This window comes from Camelus dromedarius, chromosome 8, assembly GCF_036321535.1.
Source record: "Camelus dromedarius isolate mCamDro1 chromosome 8, mCamDro1.pat, whole genome shotgun sequence".
Lineage (NCBI taxonomy): Eukaryota > Metazoa > Chordata > Mammalia > Artiodactyla > Camelidae > Camelus > Camelus dromedarius.
In genome coordinates, this window is record NC_087443.1 from 16393254 (window position 1) to 16399413 (window position 6160).

At 36.0% G+C, this 6160-nt stretch overlaps 1 non-coding gene across 1 annotated transcript; it reads right to left on the reverse strand.

The window, feature by feature from the left end:
• Positions 1-753: 753 nt before the first annotated feature.
• Positions 754-884, reverse strand: LOC116156131 (small nucleolar RNA SNORA18). Its single transcript, XR_004139990.1, has one exon. It is a non-coding gene; the product is annotated as a small nucleolar RNA SNORA18 (small nucleolar RNA).
• Between the last annotated feature and the right edge of the window lie 5276 nt (positions 885-6160).

Here is a 6160-nt window from a genome sequence, read left to right on the forward strand (position 1 = left end):
AACCCATGTATCCAACAGTGGATAAACAAAATGTGGACCATACATACAAATGAAATATTCAATCTTAAAAAGGGAGAAAATTCTTTTCTTTCTACAAAAAAGTGTAAAGTTTTTTTTTTAATTGTGTAACATAGGCAAAATTACTTAAGTCAATAAATTGCTTAAGAATTTCACATGTTCTGGGGGGAGGGTATAGCTCAGTGGTAGAGTGTGCACCTAGCATGCATGAGATCCAGGGTTCAATCCCCAGTACCGCTATTAAATATCAATCAATAATTACCTCCTCCCACCAAAAAATTAAATAAATAAAATATAAAAAAAAGAATTTCATATGTTCTGATTCTTTCCACTGCCCATCACCTTAGTTCCTCAATGTTTGAATTGTAATCTTCAAGATAGTCCTTTCAATAAGAATTTTTGCTCAATCAACCGTTGTCATGTCAGTCAGCCCATAATTCTTTTAGCTGAGTTTCTTTATCTCCAGTGGAACATGGACACACTTCAAAAACTCCTCACCTGTAATCTTTGGGATCCAATTTCATCAAGCAATTTACTTTAGGATTATTACATATTTGAGGTCAGAGAAGATGGGTCTGCCTGGTTCTGAATTTTAGACACTCTCTAAACATGCATTAAGTTCAAATCATATTACTCCTAAGCTTATCACACCCTAAAACAGTATTGATGGTTGGGATATGCCAATATCTAAGATAAAAAATTTGACTGTTAAGTTTTTCACAGTTTATTTAGCAGCTCTGTCTTGTAGTTCTTTCCCACAGATCTAACATGTAGTTCTGTGAGTAAAGGAAAGCACACAGTTATTCTATGAGACATTTCCAATGACATAGGTCTACAGAAAAAGCCCCATCCAGATAGACCTCAACAAGGGAGGAAATTCTGAGACATACTACAATAGGGAAGAATCTTGAGGGCATTATGCCAAGTGAAATTAGCCAGACACACAAAGACAAATACTTTATGCTTCCACTTATGTGAGTTATGTACAATAAGCAAATTTATGGAAACTAAGTAGAATGGTGGTTGTTAGGTTTTGGAAGGAAGAGAAAATGAGGAGTTTTTAAATGAGCATGGAGTTTCAGTTTTGCAAGATGAAAAGAATTCTAGAGATTGGCTGTACAACAATGTGAATTACTTAACATTTCTAAACTGTACACTTGAAAATGGTAGATGGCAAATTTTACGTTATGTGTATTTTATGATTAAAAATAAGTTATAGAGATGGATAGTGGTGATGCATACGTAAATGCCGCTGAACTGTAAACTTAAACCTGGGGAAAATGGTAACTATTACATGTATCTTACCACCATGAAGCAGTTTCAAAATCAAAAAAAATAAAATAACTCAGACTATAAAATTTTAAAGGAAAATATGAAGTAAAGCCCAAGAGTCCTCAAGATGTGTATGAACCGAGAAGTGTTTAAAATTGGGTTGTGCATATGCAAGAGACACACACAAATAAAGAGATTACTAAAAAAAGAATGTTTTTCAAACTCTTAAGTTTTTAGTTATACTACAGGACAGAGTACTGATAAGTCCATTTAATAAGCTGATTGCTTTTCAATTGCTTATTATCTGCATACTCCATAATTTTCTACCCCTGGTTTCAGAAATGTTCAGAGATAATTTAAGATTGCTTTTACTTTGCTTCAGACTTCAGACTTCAGTATGCATTAAGAATTGTGCTCCTGCACTAATGAACTCAACTACAAACAGAAATAGATTCACAGATATAGTCAACAAACTTATGGTTACCAGGGAAAAGAGGGTGGGAAGGGATAAATTGGGAGTTCAAGATTTACAAATATTAACTACTATATATAAAATAGATAAAAGACAAATTTCTTCTGTATAGTACAGGGAACTATATTCAGTATCTTGTAGTAACCTACAATGAAAAAGAATATGAAAACGAATATATATGTATATGTATGACTGAAATATTATGCTGTACACCAGAAATTGACACAGTGTAACTGACTATACTTCAATAATAAAAAAAATTTTTTTTAATAGGAATAAATAAATAAATAAATTTTTGGAAGTGAGACTGCTCCGCGTCTTCCTGGAAAGAAAGGTGGGGTTCTGCAGAGGAACAAGCCCGCAGTCATGCCGGGAGCCGGAAGCGGGGCGGTGGCGTGGGCTCCTCAGGCTGCTGTTTCTGGGCGCTTGGGAGCAAGCCGGAGGGTGGGGTGGGGGGAAGGGGGGCAGGGCACGTCAAGGGTGGAAGGGCTTCAGGAAGCTCCGCGTGCGCCAGACGCACTGGAGTTGTGGACTCAGGCCAGCCGCGCACCTGACCCCGCCCCCCCAGAAGCCCTGCCAGGGGTTTCCATGGTGACGGTAAACAAGCCTCAACTGCCAAGTCCCCCGCGGTTCCACCCTCCTTTAGGTGCTCAGAGGGACGACAGAGGTGCCAAATGTGAATAAGGGCGGGAGTGTGCAGACTCGAAGCCCCAGGTGAGGGGTGGGACGGGCAGCGTGTCCCGAGTCCCGCACCCGATAACCAACTGGGGACTGCGGCCCCTGGGGGGAGGACTGAGGAGCTGAGATTTGGGGTTTGGGGAGGCAGGGCCCGAAGCGAGGAAGGGAAGGAGAGCCTCACGCGGACTTCAGGGGGAGCAGAGCCCGAGCGCCCCTGCCAGGCGTAGAGTGAGGGCAACGAGCGACGGTCGGAGAAGGGGCTCATTTAAAAATGAAAGCAGTACTTTCAAGTGGCTGGAGGCGTCCGACAGTTGCACAAGACTGGTTTGAACTGACTCCTCCCCCCTCCCACGTTCCCGCCGAACCTCCGCTTTCCGTCTTCGCGGCCTTTTTTCCCCTCTCCGTGCTGCGTGTGTGCCCTGAACCTGTCTATGTTTGACTCCTGCTCTCAGAGGTATCGTGTCGGCATTTTGGTCATGGTCCTTAAGAAAATACAATTAAAGAAAAAATAATAAGTTTCTAGAAAAGTTTCACTTTGCTAAATCTTTATTTCATAATGTGACTAGTCTGTCTACTCACATCAATGTGGGATCTTCTTTTATTTTCTTTCACTTAACTACCAGTGGATATTTAGCTATTTACCATTTTATTTTTCTTTTTGAGATTCAACGATTATGAAGACATAAGCATTAAAGTAATTTTAGTAAGAAAAATATGGCATTATCAGATTGAGCATAGTTGTCTCAAATTTCTACACAAGAGAATGAATATTGAATTTATTTTCTTTTAAAAAGCCATTATTATACTGTAAAGCACAGCAAAATATATACAAGATCTTGTGGTAGCTCACAGTGAAAAAAATTGGACAATGAGTATATGTGTGTTCATGGATAACTGAAGAATTGTGCTCTACACTGGAATTTGACAGAACATTGTTAAATAACTATAACTCAATAAAAAATGTTTAAAAAAGCCATTATTATATGGATTTTCATGAAAAATGCCAGTGTTTAGCATACGATATTAATAATAATCACATATATTTATGTACATAATAAAATATAATTGTCTTCATTACAGGTATTTCTTATAAATTTGCACTGAGGTGTATTCTTCAATTGATAGCTATCTAAATGATATTTACTGTCACTTCCTTGAGCTCATATTCATATAATTCTATTGGTAATAGACATCTGTTTACTAATGTACAAGATTTATTTGAATATAAAATATCTGTGTATATTTTGTATTTTACATAAGGTACCATTAGCTATTGAATTACAATATCTCTTCTGTTACCTGACTGATGTCAAGTTAAATGTGTGTGTGTGTGTGTGTGTGTGTGTGTGTGTTTAGTAGTTGATTCTATCATTCTAAATATTCACCATTGTACTGTATCAGCTATGATTTGGCTCACCTTATGGAATCAATTGATGTTTTACAGTTCAATTCATAGACTGTAGAAAGCTCAGTGAACTACAATATAAAATAAATCTCATAAATGTATTCTGTGAATTTAGATTTTATGGCATGTATATGGAGAGGAAGTTTACTTAGAAGCAAAACAGGCATTGCGGCCCTTGTTTTCAAGTGAGACACTAAGATTTCCTCCATGTTAACTTCAGTAGGACATTCTCAGGCTCTCACACTGCTGAACATATGTATTCAATACTAAATAAAATTGTAATTTATTCCACTGCTTTTCTAGATACAATAATGTGACTTGTTAAAAAGTTTGTAGAGATCAGTAGGAGCTTATGGCATGGAACATAAAATCACAAGTATAACTAGCTAAACAAAATTATTAACCAGAGTACACACATTTATTTAAGAAGCAGACATTAAGGAGTTAACTTATTATAAAAAAAAATGACAAATGTGAAAATCGTCATGGTGAAGAAGGGAATGTTGTATTCAGTTATTTTATTCTTTTCCAAAGGGGGAAGAAAACATGGTGAAAGGTTAACAAATACTGTAAGACTGCAATTTCTGGATGAACAAGCTTAGGGGCAACATTTAGGCACTATCCGTTATTGTGTAAAATTAGACATTCTTCCAAGATATTATATTCTAGTGATCTCAGTAAGTTTTCCTATTATGTCCCTAAGCCTATAGCAGCATTTTATTGTTTTATTTAAAAACATTAATATATCAGCCTTCCAGAAATCAACTTCCAAAAGTTTTCTGTAAATTAATATTGAATTCATATGAATAACTACACTCATAAATAAACCATTTGAAAATATCGTACAATATATTAAAATATTAAGGTATTACTTTATTTGTTGGATAGAGGAAAATTTAATGAACAGATATAAAATGTATATGTAGAGATATAGATACATGCAAAATGTATCACATAAGGTCAGTCGATTATACCAAACATTCCTATATTCAAACTCTTTTAACCCTCTTAGAAACCTTTTAAGATGTTATTCTTGTAGGCTGAATAGCATCCCCTCCAAATATAGCCAGCTACATCCTAATTCCTAGAAGCTGCCATTATATTACACTACATGGCAAAAGTGACTTTGCAGATGTAATTAAGTTGAGAATCTTGTGATGAGAAGATTATCCAGGTGGCACAAGTGTAATCACAAGGTTATTTATGAGGGGGAGGGTAAGAGTCAGAGTCAGACAAAGAGATGGGGTAACAGAAGCAGAGAGAGAGGAAGAAGGAAAGGGGAAGGAGAGAGAGCGGGAGAGGAAGAGAAAGAAGAAAGAGAGAGACAGAGATTTGAAGATGCTTTCCTGGAAGAAGAAGCCATACACTAAGGAATGCAGGTGGCCTCTAGTAGTTGGAAAAGCAAGGAAATGAATTCTCCCCTACAGTTTCTAGAAGGAACCCTGCTGACACTTTGATGTTGACCTCTGTCCTCCAACTTGTAAGATAATAAATTTGTGTCTTTATCTACTACATTTGTGGTAATTGGTTATAGCAGCAATGGGAAATTAATATTTATTATCTACTTAAAGTTTTTTGACAAAAGTTTAAAAAGCAATGTAACTTGCCCAATGAATCACAATTAATAAATGGTAAATATAAGAACCTGTTTCTAACCTTCCCTGAAGCTAAGCCCTTTCCATGGACTCATAATTTTTAAGTGTAATATTTGTTTTGTAAGAACTGGGTCTTAGAACGTACTAAAAAGAAAAAGTTCAATAAGAAAGACTATGCTTCATTAATTGTAACTTATTTTTATATGACTATGAAACTATGACTTGAACATTCACTCTATATTGTACACGGTGCTAGGTGCTTAGGATATAACAGAGACTACATAGATGGAGTGCTTAACCTGGTGAAGACCATATGCCTGTCTTGAGTAGTTTATTTTTTCCCTTCAGGCAATATGTCATAGAAGGAAACTTTTAATTGCAACAAGAACTAGTAAACACAACTACCTTAAAGGCAAACTTTTTTTCAGGAGGCTTAGTTTTCCCAAAAAAGAAGGTAATGATAAAAATATAAGCATGATAAAATGGTTCATCTTTTTAGGTTTGCTTATGTATCCTTGAGCTGGGAAACAAAAAAAAATGGTTGTTTTTCCTTTTACATAAATATTAAACTAGAGTATTTCTTTTCATTATCAATGTAGGAATGACTTTCTTTGGAAAAATACAATTCATTGGGATTATACTTCCAACTTATCTAGAAGGAGGGCAATTTATTTAACAAATTTTATGTAAGTCTATACATCACTTAGTTGTTAAAATTTA